Raw genomic sequence first — 15,197 nt, 5'->3', positions numbered from 1 at the left:
CTCTGGATCTGTGCATTGTAGTATGGTTATTCTTTACTTAACAGCCACTATCCACTTACCATGTTTGCCTTTCTGGGTTGGTTTGGGTTACATCACTCAGGATGGTTTTTTTTTGTTTGTTTGTTTGTTTTGTTTGTTTTGTTTTGTTTTGTTTTTGTTTTTTGTTTTTTATAGTTCATACATTTCTTGATGTCAGTATTTTTAACAGCTGAGTAGTCCTATGTTGTGTAAATGTACCACATCTTCTTTACCCATTCTTTGGTTGAGGAATGCTTAGGTTGTTCCCAGTTTCTGGATATTATGAACAAAGCTGCAATCAACATAGGTGAGCAAGTGTCCTTGTGGTAGGATGGAGCATCCTCTGGGTATATGTCCAAGAATGGTATTGCTGGGGCTTGAGGTAGATCAATTTGCAATTTTCTGAGAAACTGCCATATTGATTTCCAAAGGGGCTGTACGAGTTTGCACCCTCACCAGCAGTGGAGGAGTGTTCCCCTGACTCCACATCCTCTCCAGTATGAGCTGTGACTTGTGTTATTGATCTTAGCCATTCTGACAGGTGTAACATAGAATCCCAAGTTGCTTTTATTTGCATTTCCCTGATGACAAAGAGGTTGAATATTTCTTTAAGTGTTTCTCAACCATTTGAGATTCCTCTGTTGAGCATTCTCTGTTCAGCTCTACCCCATTTTTCAATTGGATTAGTTTGTATTTTGATGGCTAGTGTCTTGAGTTCTTTGTATATTTTGGAAATCAGCCCTCTGTCAGACATGGAGTTGGTGAAATCTTTTCCCATTCTGTAGGCTACTGTTTTGTCCTATTGACGGTGTCCTTTGCCTCTTCAATTTCATGAGGCCCCATTTACTAATTGTTGATCTTAGTGCCTGTGCTATTGGTATTCTTTGCAGGAAGTTGCTTCCTGTGCCAACATGTTCAAGGCTGTTCCCTACTTTCTATCTATCAGGTTCAGTGTACCTGGTTTATGTTAAATTTTTTGATCCACGTGGACTTGAGTGCAGGATGATAGATATGGATCTATTTGTGTTCCTCTACATGGAGGTACCCAGTTAGACCAGCACTATTTGTTGAAGATGCTTTCTTTTTTCCATTATGTAATTTTGACTTTGTTATGTGGATTTATGTCTGGGTCTTTAGTTCAATTCCATTGGTCCATCTGTCTGTTTTTATACCTATGCCATGTGGTTTTTATTACTACAGTTCTGTAATAGAGCTTAAAATCAGGGATGGTGATACCTCTAGAAATTCTTTTATTGAACAGGATTGTTTTTAGCTATCCTGGGTTTTGTTGTTGTTGTTTTTCCATATGAAGTGAGTATTGTTTTTCAACATTGAATCTGTAGATTACTTTTGGTAATATATTCATTTTTGCTGTTAATCCTACCAATCCATAATCGTGGGAAATCTTTCCATCTTATATCTTTTTCAATTCCTTTCTTCAAAGACTTGATACTTTTATCACATAGGTCTTTCACTTGCTTAATTGGAGTTACCCAGAGATAGTTTATATTTTTTGTGGCTATTAGGAAGGGTGTTGTTTCCATGATTTTTTTTCTCAGTCTGTTTATCAGTCCATATATAGGAAGGCATGTAACACAAAAAATAAAAGACCTAGAGATTAGGGCTGGAGAGGTAGCTTAGCAGTTAAAAGCACTGACTGCTCTTCCAGAGGTCCTGAGTTCAAGTCCCAGCAACCACATGACAGCTCACAACCATCTATAGTGGGATCTGTTGCCTTCTTCTGGTGCACAGGCATACATGCAGTAGAATGTTGTGTATATAATAAATGAAAATTTAAAAACCCAGAGACTGATATTGGGGTTCAAGCTTCAAGCTGAAGATCAGAAAGATAAAGTAGTGGGCCACTAGCTCTTATAACTACCTCAGGCTGAATGGGCTGACCCTGCTGCCTTTCTTCAGCGTGGCTGTAGAATCCTGTATGTCGTTCTGTCCTCGGTGTGGCTGGAGAATGAATCCCTTCTGTCTTCATTGTGGCTGGAGAATGAATGCTCAATCCTGTCTTATATACTTCCCTAATGCTGAGATTAAAGGCGTCTGATCCCAGGTACTGAAGTCATCTTTGTGTGAGCTGTTTCTCTTTAGGACTGGGTCCTAAAGAGACCCAGTGTAGATCTGGGTGGCCTTGGAGTCACTGAGACCCTCTTTATTGTGAGTCCTAGGATTAAATGTGTGTACCCCCAGCTCCTAGTTTCTAGCTGCTGGGACTAAAGGTGGGTGCCTGGCTTCTATGGCTTGGGGCTCACTGTGATTTCTGAATCCTCAGGCAAGCTTTAATAAATTATAAATAATGTATCACCATAATAACTGATTCTGATTTCATTGTTGTTAATATTGTGTCCAGCCATTTTGCTGAAGGTGTTTACCACCTGGTAGAGTTTTGGGGATCACTATCTTGTCATGGGCAAGTGGTACTTTGACTTGCTTCTTTCCAGTTTGATCTCCTTAGTTATTGTTCTAGCTAGAACCTCAAGTGCTATATTGGATAGATATAGAGAGAGTGAACAGCCTTGTCTTATTCCTGATTATAGTAGAATTGCTTTGAGTTTCTCTCCATTTAATTTGATGTTGGCTATGGGCTTGCTGTAAATTGCTTTATTATGTTTAGGTGTGTCCATTGTATCTCTGATCTCTCTAAGACTTTTTATCATGAAGGGGTGTTGGATTTTGTCAAAGGCTTTTTTTTGGCATCTAATGAGATGCTCATATGGTTGGGTTTTTTTTTTTTTTCCTCTTGTTTTGTGAGTATGTGGTCTCTTTTGGAGAATAGTGTGAGAAGATGGTATATTCTTTTGTGTTTGGGCAAAGTGTTCTATAGGTATCTGTAAGGTCCATTTGGTTCATAATGCCTGTTGGGTCCAGTATTTCTCTGTTTAGTTTTTGTCTCAGTCATCTGTCCATTGGTGAGAGTGGGGTATTGAAGTCTTCCACTGACTACAGTTCTTTGGTTGACTGCAAGGATGCAACACTCAAAGAAGCGGAAGACAAACTCTCTTTCTTGGCTCTTACTGTCATTCTGCACACATACATGGTTTTAGCAAAATGGCTCTAACCCTGTCTGCCACTGCTGCATGCTTACTGCATTGCACATCTTCTATTGTTATTGTGATGGCTAATAGTGCTTGTCAACCTAACTAGCTCTGGAATCCACCAAAACCCAAGCAGCTGAGCACACCTGTGAGGGATTTTCTTTGATGGATCACTTGAGGTGGGAAGATGTAGCTCAAGTCTGGGCCACACCTTCTGGTGACAGCCCACATAAAAGGACACAAAAGAAGGAAGCGTTTGCTTTTTGCCTGCTTGTCTCACCCTCGCTAGTAAGTCCATCTGTCTTATTGCTGAAGCATTCCTTCAGTGGTATTAGAACCCAGTCCTTTGGGATTCCAACACAGACTGAAGACTAGCAGCTCCCCAGGACTCCGGCACTAAATTGGGACCTCTGAGACATCAGGTCTCATGATCTGATTACCCCTAGCCTTTCTGTTGAGAGATATCCACTGTCGGACCACAGCCTGTAAGCTACTCTAATAAATTTGATCAGCTCTGTCCCTTGAGAGAATCTGACTAATACAGTTACATGATAGTTTTAGTTGCAGTGTAGAGGAAGACGAGGTAGAGTGGACCATTTGGTTTAAATACTGGTTCTTCCGGTCATTAACAAGGCACTGAGTCCCCTTTTCATATCCTCTGCTTTGGACAGAAGTAACAACCACCTGTGTCACAGGGAAGGGGAAGTGTCTTAAAAATCTAAAGGAACACGTCTCACGCTGTTCCGTTTGTGTGTCTTTGGTATTTGGTTATGTGGGAGTGTCATTTACTCATCGTTTCTTTCTGTTATATATACTTTCAGCAGAAAGATCCATGTTCCTCTTATTACACTTACTGCTAACACTTTGAGTGCATGAAGCCGGACAGTGATAGCACATGTCTTTAATCCCAGCACTGGGAGGCAGAGGCAGGTGGATCTCTTGAGTTTTCGGCCACCTGGTCTACAGAATGAGTTCTAGGACAGCCGGGACTACACGGAGAAACCCTGTCTCAAAAAAATAAAATAAAATAAGAAACTTTAAGTGCATCAATAATCATTTCCTTAAAATATATTTACAGAAATGAGAGTGCTTGTTCAGGAAGCATAAACGTCACATAAGGCTTTAAATCACCATTTGGTCCAGCTGTGCCAGTCTTTGCTCCCATGAGCTCCCCTAGATGATTTGTCTCCTGTCCTTTATTGCCAAGGTGTGGGAATTTTCTTTTGAAGACCGCGGCATATCTGACAGATTAATGGACCTCACAATCTCAGTATTATTAAATGTTCTTTCCTAGGTACATTTATATTTTGCCATTTTATGGCATACACACAGAGAGAGAGAGAGAGAGAGAGAGAGAGGAAGAGAGAGAGAGACAGAGACAGAGACAGAGAGAGAGATCTGTTCCTGAAAAGAAATTTTTAAGAAGGTGTCATGTAGCCATACAACATGACCAGTTCTATAAAAAGGTTTATTGTGTCACAGATTTCCATATTTCTGTTCTACTATCATTACTTAAGATTCTCAAAATTCTACCAAAGTTTCTAAACTTGAGTTAAATATGCAGTTTAATTTGGGACTGTGTGACAGGGCTGTAAACACTGGTATGCAGGGGCAATGCTGCTGCCGGCACTGAGGGCTTTAGAAGACATAAGAATGTTTGTTGCATAATAACGTTTGAGCAAATCCATTTTCAGGCTTGTTTCCCCCCTACCTTTCCAAAGTTAGTGCATTTTGTGAAGGAGATTTCTGCCTGCTTTGTTTGTTTGTTTGGCTGAATCTGAGGCCTCTTACAGTCTCTGCTAACTTCCGTTTTCATCAGCTTTCTGGTATTGTTTTCCATCTGCTTCTTTTCTCTCCTGTGTATCTCCTGGTTCAGTGCAGAAAGCCCGCCCATGGCAACACCTGGGTCTGACCTCCAGGACCTACACTGTAAAAGAGAGCTGATTGCTGTATGCAGCACACACACACACACACACACACACACACACACACACACACACTGTAATTTAACAAATAGTCTTTCTCTTTTTTTTTTTTTTTTTTTTTTTTTTTTTTTGGCTATAAAACGTATCTAAAAATAAACACAGTGCCAGGTGGGACACGCCTTTATCCCAGCACTCAGGAGGCAGAGACAGGCAGGCACGACTATAGTAGGCTCCCTGTTGGGCCACCAACCCGCTCCCAAATCATGACACAGAGACTTGTATTAGTTACAAATGCTTGGCCTTGTTTTATGCTTCTTTCTTGCTAACTCTTATAACTTAATCTGTTTCTTTTCATCCATGTTTTGCCTGGAGGCTTTTTACCTTTCTTTCATTCTGTGCATCTTACGTTCACTGCTTCTTGTATCTGGCTGGCAGCTGCCTGGCTTCTGGCCCCAGGTCTCTCTCTCTCTCTCTCTCTCTCTCTCTCTCTCTCTCTCTCTCTCTCTCTCTCTCTCTCTCCTTCATTCTCTCCTCCTTCTTCTCTCATCCAGAACATTAGACCAATCAGATGCCTTAGGCAGGCAAGAGGAAACAAATGTAACACAAATTTACATAATTAAATGGAGGCAGCATCAATAAATGTAACACATTTATTATTAACACAGTTAAAATAATATTCCATAGAGAAACTCTGCCTCAAAAAAAATTAGGTAAAAATAAACTTTAAATAATGTCTCAGTATGTGTTTGATCCAATTAAATATAAATAACACTCAGCAAATACTGAAACTTTGCCAGGCAATTATATTAATGTTTGACAGTGTGATATTTCTTCATGTAGGAACAGAATCATCAAAAGCTGATGACTTTCAGAGTCATAGCTTGTCCCACCATGAGCAAGTGTCCCACCATAGTGTCCCACCATAAGCAAGAGTCCCACCATAGTGTCCCACCATAAGCAAGAGTCCCACCATAGTGTCCCACCATAAGCAAGTGCCCCACCTTGTTCTCCCCACAGTAATCTGGTTCTTGTTGACTTTTTCACCTTGTCTGCAAGACAAATTGCACTAGTTTGGCCCTGTGGTCTGTTCTCATTGCCTGGGGGGTTCCGTGAAGATGTGTGGCGGGCGTCAGGCTCACCCCATCCATCGCTGTCAGCCTTTCTGGGTCCTACCTAAGTCAGGACTTCTGACTCTCTCGTGGTCCCTCTCTGATTTCCTGTCACACTTTTCTCCAGCCTTCCTACTGTGATGTCACCCACCATCCACGTCAGCAAAACCCTGAGAAAAGTACAAGCCTATCAATAAGGAAGGCATCCATCCATCTGGACAGCCCTACAGTCCTAGCATTCAGGGGGCTCTTGCAGAGCAATAGTGAATTCAAGGTCAGCCTGACCTACGTAGCTGGTACAAAAATAAATAAGCCGGTGTCCTGTCAGCGTCTCACTGCTCCAACCTTCCCACCCACGCGTTACTCAGCTTTGGATGGGATGCCCCACCGCTTAGGGCCAGACAAGTGACCTATTCCTGACTTACTCTCGTGCACTCGGGGGATTTGGGCTCAGGTCTCTGGCCAGCCGCTCCCCTGCTCTATGTGAGACTCTGCAGTTTCTCATGCTACCCCAGAGAGCATGCTATCGGAGAGAGCAGGCCTTGGGGTGCTTAGCTTTGTTCTCCTGCACCCAAATCAACATGGCAATCATTGGAATTGGAAAAAAAAAATAATGACAAGTGAATAAAGGTACACAAATACACAAAAATATATATACAAGCGCGCACACACATACTTCTGAAGTTTTCTTTTTCTCTAGCATCATGCCATTTCTTTAAAATGGTTCTTCTTGGGCCAGTGAGTAAAAGCCCTTGCCAAGGATGACCTCTCCCTGGTCCCCACATGCACGAGTACACTCACACACACAATAATAATGATAATAGGTGAAATAGATTTAAGTTTTAAATAAATAATGAGTCTTCTCTAACATCAAAAAGTTGCCTTTGTGGATACTCTTCACCGATATCCTGTGTTCACATCATCTATTCAAAATTAAAAATTAAATTATTTTATTTCACAATGGCAATTCATGGTGAGTGTGTCTACAGTATGGCCCAGGTGTATGTTTGTGGGTGTATTTCCATGTGTATGCACATGCCTGTGTGTATGTGGAGAACCAGGGCAGGCCCCGGAGTCTCCCTCAGTCTCTCTCCGACGTACTCCCCTGGGGCTGGGTATCTCAACAGCATGGAATACAGAGCTTGATGTGTAGTCTGGCTAGCCAGCTTGGCTCGGAATCAATGTCTGCCTTCTGAACACTAGATTACACACACTGCTACGTCCACGCACACTATGATCCTCATGCTCCTGCCATGGTGTAAGTGAAATACATTGGTTTATATAATTAATCGATGCTGACAAAAGTGTAAAAATCAGCAAACCAGATGGACACATACCTTTAACCCCAGCACTTGGGAGGCTGAGGCAGGCAGATCTCTGTGAGTTCGAGGCCAGCGTGGTCTACAGAGTGAGTTCCAGTACAGCCAGAGCCATAACACAAAGAAACCCTGTCTAGAAAAACAAAAAAGGTATACTCTCAGGTTAGGAGCATCCAGGACTGCAATTGTGTGTCTGCTGCTGGCTTCCATGCCATGCTGTTGCACGATTCCTGGTCCTGCTAATCCAGGGTTACCTTTGGGGTGAGGCATCTATAGTGTGGGGCAGGGTGCTGGCTATGGGAGGCTTCGTTAACGTGACAAAGAGATTCCTTCACCAGGATTTTTTTTTTTTATTATTCCAATTTACTGCTGAAGAAAGGGTTAAAATATTTCACACAAAACCATAAAGATCTTTCTGTTAGTTCCTCAGTTACCTGCTTCCCAGCCGTCCGCCTCTCTCCATGCTGGTGAAAGAAAGTGCCTAAGTCTAGACACCCTGAACACTGTCCATGCTCAGATGAAACAGCACTGTTAAAGGAAGCCTCATCTGTTCAGCTTGTCAACATCTAGTTAGTAAAGCACAGAAATTTATTGCTGGGACAATTTGACTATTTTGCTAGAGGTGACATCGGCTAAAATAAAGAGATAATTGAAGGGTTTTTTTTATGTGAATCTCTAACAATAAGAGAAATGGATTCCATTGGATTCAGAACAGTTCTCTTGACACATTGCATGCAGACTTTCGTTCTTCCTGGGTATGAGTAATCCACCCTTCCTCTTCCCATCTGTCTTAAGCAGATCGTATGGTTGCCCATGCCAGCAACCCTCCAATGACCGCCTTCCTCTGCTGCTCTTGTGCAAGCCATCGATCACATCTCTTTGTTTGTTACTGTGGAGAAAATATTTGTATTTATACCACATGATGTGTTGCTAAAAAAAAAATATATTTTTTAAAGAATCTAACAAAACCAAAGCCATACTGCCCACCCCCCCCCCAAACCAAAACAAACCAATGTGCTGTGTGTCATTTTATTCTTGGGACTGGTTTTATTATTTTTGGAACCACACAAGACTTCTGTCAAACATGTTGAAGTTAAAAGTAAAGAGACTCCTGGCAAATGTGGAAAGCCAATTACAGAAAATGCGCTGTTGGAGCTAGGGAAACATAAGAAGGGGCTGAGAGAAGTCAGCCCCCTCCCCCCACATACATATCCAAAACACAGACGGCGGAATCACATGGAAGATTACCCCAGCTCATCACCGGCTTTATTTTCCTATTTACAGTAGAAAAAAAAAAAAAGAGAGAAAGTGAAATGATACACTACAAAGCAGAGAGCGGGGTATGGGGTTGGAAGCTTTGCTTCTAATGAAGAGATTGCATTACACGGTTAGATATTTTGCATTTTAAATATTACCAATATTTATGAACTTTCAGGAGCAAATCTCTGTGTACTGTTTGATAAAAGCATGCTTGCATGTACACACAAATTTAAAGGATTTAATTTGATCTACTTACACACAGAGAAGGCTGGAAAAAAACAAAAACAAAACAAAACGATACTTCAATTTTGAATCAACTAAATTCTACAAAGCCAGAAGGGGATCTGGAGAAAGAATCATTTGATGAAACAAACCTGAATTTCCAACGTCGTTCATCCAGCGCTCTGAGAGTCCCACTGTGAGAGCCTGTGCCAAGCCCAGAGATGCACACAGGGGAAGACAGGCTGTGATGACATAGGAAATGTCCCCAAAGGCACGTATGTTTGACCATTTGGTTCTAGTGGGTGTTGCTATTTTGGGGCTATTGTGGAGACTTCAGAAAGCCGAAAGCCGGCTGACGGGTCAGGAGAGGTAATTCTGAGAGTTCCTGCCTGCATTCTGTTTTCTGTCCACATCATGCAAACTAGCTGCTTCCTGGAGTTCCCACTAATTTGGGTCCCTCCACCATGCCTTAGGCAGGAGAATTTCAGGCAAGTTACAGTCCGGTTAGTCAGGGAAGGTACGGCGGAGAGCTGCTCCATCCAAAGTAATATAAAATGTCCATTATTTGGGGTCACTTTGATGAGAGAAGTCACTTACACAGATGTGAGTTTTAGCTTTAAAGAATTTGCAGTTTTGGAAAGGCAAAGTATCAATTAAAATACAAAGTAGTAAACGGAAAAAAAGATGAATATAAAAATAATAACATAATGCACTTCAATGTGGTAAACGCGGTAATAAAGGACGCCTTCATGGAAGAAATTTTAGAATGCCTTTGTGGAGTTTTCTCACCAGATAGAATGGCATAATCGAGATTCTGAGCACGCGAGGGAGGGGCTGAAGGAGTCATCTGTTGTACCAAAGATGGCACAAAGGAGGGAAAACCCTGAACGCTAAGCTGGAGTACTGGAGCCGCAGAAGTGGGAGGCTGCCTCAGGCGCCATTCCGGAAGGAAACTAAAAGCACTTTGGTTTGGGTTTTTGAAAAGACTTAAGAACATGGGCAGAGCTGGGTGGTGGTGGTGCACGCCTTTAGTCCCAGCACTCAGGAGGCAGAGGCAGGAGGATCTCTGTGAGTTTGAGGCCAGCCTGATCTACAGAGCGAGTTCCAGGACAGCCAGGTCTGTTACACAGAGAAACCCCGTCTTGAAAAGCCAGAAGGAAAGTAGGCAACTAGGGCTGGGGGCAGAGTCAGTTGGCAGAATGCTGCATCTCGCTGTAATCCTAGCACTTGGAAGGTATTTGCAGCTTGGGTTACATAAGATGAGAGGGAAGTCGTCCCTCCCCCTAGCCTGAGGTACTACCATTTCAGAATATTAAAATAAAGGCCTGTGCTAGAGTCCAGAGAGTGGCCATCTTATGAGCACTAAGAAATTCCAGAAAACACTTGCTTGCCATTAGGCTTTAAATTTTTCTATGCATTTGCGGTATTTTAAGGCGGCCACTCACTACTGGGTCAACTTAAGGTTCTTCAGTGATGATGATGGTATACAATTCAGCTCATGAGTGTTCCATTTTTCATTTTACTACTATATTCAAGACATTACATTAGAAATAAAACAAATATGTATTATAAAGTAGGCTTTGTTTTAGATTATTTGGACCACTATGGGTTGGTGTGAATTAAAGGTATGCCAGGCCCAAATATTATGATATTTGAATGAGAAATGTCTCCCATGGGCTTGGGTATTTGAACTCTTGGTCCCGACTCTGGTGCTGTTATTTGGGGGAGGTTTAGGGAGTGCAGCCTGGTTGGAGGAAATACATTACTGGAGATGGTCCTAGGGAGCTTAAAGCCTCAAGCCACTTCAACTTCTGTCTTTAAAGCTGCCTTAGTCATGGGTGTTTCATCACAGCAACATAAAGCAAACTGGGAGAACTCTGGTCCCATGCTCTGACTGTGACTTTGCCTTATGCTTTTTCTTCTTACCATGGGGTTCTGGGGTAGCCAAGTCGTGGTGGCACATGGCTGTATTCCCAGTGCTCAGGAGGCAGACCACACTGAATTCGAGGTCAGCGTGGTCTACAGAGTGAGTTTCAGGACAGTCAGGGCTACACAGAGAAACCCTGTCTCAAACAAACAAAGGAACAAACAAAAAGAAAAAAACAAAACAAAACAAAAACCTTGGAGTTCTGGATAGCTAGATAGAACCCACTGTGAGTCAGTGCGTAGATGTGAGAAGTAACGGGTGATAAAAGCTTGCGTATGGAAATTAGCTTTTTCCATTGTCATGGTTTGTGTTAGGCACAACCACTAACTAATCAGAGCCCAGGCGGCTCTGTGTATTTGGGCCCATAAGTGTTGACACTGACCACAGATGTCAGTCGCCAGCTCGCGGCAGTGTGGCTTGGTAGATCAGGCTTGGGAGCTGCTGTCCCTGTCCCCATTGCTTCTCCGTATATTTCCCTGTCAGCATTCACAAGGCATGGTGAGCCACTTATTAGCCAAAAAGTGCTCACACTGGCCATAGCAGCACACGCCTTTAATGCCAGCACTCAGGAGACAGAAGCAAGCGAATCTCTGTAAGTTCCATGCCATCTAGGCCTACTCAGCGAGACCCTGTATAAAAAAGAAAATAAAAATGTGCCAGCTATTGATATGGCAAACTTGGCCGAGAGCCCATAGCTTGGAGAGCATATATCTTAGTGAGGAAGCTGCTGCTGTTGAAGCTGCTTGTTGTCTTGCTAACCAGACACAACTTGTTGAATTACCTTCTAAATAATGGTGTTTAGCCCCAAAGATTAGTGTTGCTAGCAACTCTGGTCAGACCTTCCTCTCATGGGATGGCAGTTACTGCTGGACTGTTGATTAGTGAGTATTAAGTGCTCCTCTATAAATGTCACATCTTCTTCACCTCCTCCAAGACTTGGGGAACATGACAGAAAGGACAGTATGGAGTGTTGGGGAACACTGCCTTCAGGGAATGATGTGGCCTTGATTTGTAGCAGCTACAGTCATCTGCAGGAGACTGGGCCTATAGACACCCTGCTTGGATAGGGAAGGGGTTCATAACTACCCCCCAGTATCTATTGGTAGTTAATAATTACTGGGAAATGGAGAGACATTTAGTAGTGTAGCCACCACTCAATGTCCACACGTCTATAAATAACCTCTCACCTGTGCCCTTCTAAGCAACCCAGTGAAACCCATTGAGCCACAAAGAAAAGAAGAAAGGACATCAGAGTAAAAGAGGGACTGGTTGTGGAGAGAAGAGATCAACAAGAGTGGGAGGGACACAGGAAACGGGTAACGGGGGTAAGTAGGATCAAACCACATTCTCTACACATTTGAAAACTTCATAATTTAACCCATGTATAGTTAGTATATGCGAGTGAAAACGTTAAGAAGTGGGAAAGGTGGTGAGTGGACACAGTCTGTCCTCTCAGCTCCCAGAGTACCAGATCCTATCACTGATCTGTAAAGCTTGACTCGCTCTAGAGCCACATGGGAAGAGAGTCTCAACGAGGAGCTGTCTAGATCAGGATGGCTTTTGGGTATGTCTGTGGGGGATGGATTGTCTTGGTTACACTGAAGCGAGAAGTTGCTGTTCCCTAGGCAGGGGAACCTGCCTATGTTGGCAGCACCATTCCCTAAGCAGAGTAAGACACAGAGTAAGAAAGATCCTGTCCCAAAAAAATAACTAAAAACAACAACAAAAAATAACAGGGGCTTGCAAAATGGCTCAGCAGATAAAAATCGGTTGCTATAAAAGACGATGGCCTGAGTTTAATCACCTAACCCAAGGTATAAGCAGAGAACCCATTCCACGAAGGTGACCTCTGACCCCCACAAATGCACCCTGCTCCTCCCACACAGAGAGAGATTTAAAATATAACAAAAATATAGAAGCTTGACTCTCTGTAGAAAAATGTGGGTATCGATAAAATGAAGTAAAAATGAAAGGGTTAATGAACAGTAAACTAGTTGTCCAATGGGTCCAATTGAAATGTAATTGGCTGGGAGAGTGGATCAGTGGTAGAGTCAGCAGCAAGGGTAGGCCCTGAGTTCACCTCCAGCATAAAAAGTAAACTAAAAAAACAAAAAACTACTAACTTTTAAACTGAGAAACAAACCCTCCCTTCCACAGGAATGTCTGCTTAATGAATGACTGAAAATAGTCGGGGAGTGGTGAGGGTGGGGTGGGGGGACCTGGGACAGGAACCCAGCTCTTCGACCACACACCTAACTGCTGGAGCTTTCCAAATGAGAGTCACCCCAGTATCCACGTCTTTCAAATAGACAGCAGTAGTCCTTTGCACACCCTCCAAGGTTTGAGATAACGGGAAAGGATGCTTAGCGCAGTGTTTGGCACAAGGCAAAGTTTCCATACATAATGTTACTATATATAGAGCCTTGGTTACATGTGAGCTGCCAAGGCAAAGCTTCTGGGTAAAGTCCAGACTTACTTGCAGGGCATTCTGTAGACTACAGACTACAGGGCATCAGCTGTGGCTTGTACTTAACTGTTTTTACTTCTCTCATCTTAAGCTCTACAAGTCAATCATTTTCTCAATAGCTCACAAGTAAAAGACAGTGTTTTACAAAAATCAGTAACCCGAATGCTAGATATTTTCATAAGTTGCTTCATTCATGATTACTCATGTTTCACTGTCAGGGATAACTAACTACCTTTTGCCATTTATTTTTGGGTTATTACAAGTCAGCCACCTATGCCCAAATGATTTTTTTTTTAATACTAAGAAAAGACTGATTTTTTTTTTTTTTTTTTTTTTTTTTTTTTTGAGGCAGGGTTTCTTTGCATGGCCCTGGCTGTCCTGGAATTCTCTATGTAGACCAGGCTGGCCAAGTGCTGGGATTAAAGCAGAGCACCACTACTGTCGGGCTAAAGAAAATATTTTATTTGTGCATACCAACTGGTTTTTAAACATTATTTATTTGGGAAGTTGGGCAGCTCTTCCAGAGGACCCAGGTTCAATTCCCAGCACCCACAGGTGGGTGGCTCACAAGATGTTTGTAACTCCAGTTCCAGGGATCTGATACCTTTTTCTGACCTCTTCAGGTACCAGGCATGTGTGTTGTGCCCAGACACTCATACCCCTAAATTTCAAAAATAAGTATCAAAAAAATTATTGTGTGTGTGTGTGTGTGTGTGTGTGTGTGTGTGTGTGTCTGTACCATGGTGAGCATGTGGAAGAGAGGGGGCAACTTTTGAGTCTGTTTTCTCTTCTACCAAGTCCCGTGGGTCAAACTTGGATCATTAGGCTTAGTGGCAGGTGCCTTTACCCACCAAGCCATCTCAATTTTGCGGGGGGTTTTTTTGTTTGTTTGTTTGTTTTGGTTTTTTTTTTTTGTTTTGTTTTAATCCCTATATCCCTGTATTATAAGGCTGAGGATGAAGAGCCAGGACTGCCATTTGAGGAAGCCATACAACGTTTATATTGTCCCTTACATCTCGTATCTCTTCCATTTTGCATGCCTGCCCACCCCCACCACGCGCGTGCACACCCACACCCCCCCCACACACACACACATTTAAGGAAGGTCTGTAAGATAAATTTATTTAGCATCCAATCTCATTTGGTAGGAATCCCTCTCACAGGAAATGAGCTCATGCCTCTTGAAATGAAGTATGTCATTAACGTCATCTTCCTGCCTTTGTCATTTCCAAGCCTCTAATTCTTGTTGTGGATTCAATTAAGTGAAATCATGTTGTTGTGTGTTTTTGAAGAAGGCATGAAACTGAAGCTAAAAGCTCTGTCAATACAAGCCTGTTTTAACTTTACAATGATTTATCCAGTTTCTTAACAAGCAAATACTGAGTTTATTCAAAATACTCCAAACATTTCCCATTTGTTTCTCCTCTTTCTTCCATATTATCGTTCCCCTCTTCCATTTTAAACAAAATCTACTACTTTGATACTTGGAATTAAATAGAAAAATCAGCCACTTTTACTGATTTTTAAAGTTAGCACACAAAATGTTGAGTTTCACTATGGTATTTCATGCATACATACCCATACCTTGTTATTTGTCGGTGTTCCCTCCCCCCCCCCCCCCCCCCCCCGATTATCCTTTACGTTATTGCTCCAGTACGAAAAGGTCGTTTAGGGTAAAAGAAAGAATATCCTTTCTCATTACCCACTAACGGGGCTACTCCTCAAGCTTTGGTACTTCTAATTTCCCTTTACTCTGATATTGGACTCAAACGATTAGAAACACATTTAAAACAATTCCCATATAGTCTTCAAAAACAATCCAAGAAGGGAAATTTGAAAGGATTTTTTAAAAAAGTTTTCACCTATTCTAAGAATCAGAATTGGCGTAGTTTAACAGTGGAAA

The sequence above is a fragment of the Phodopus roborovskii genome, unplaced genomic scaffold (genome assembly GCF_943737965.1).
Source record: "Phodopus roborovskii unplaced genomic scaffold, PHOROB, whole genome shotgun sequence".
NCBI lineage: Eukaryota > Metazoa > Chordata > Mammalia > Rodentia > Cricetidae > Phodopus > Phodopus roborovskii.
Note: the sequence above shows the minus strand (reverse complement) of the source record.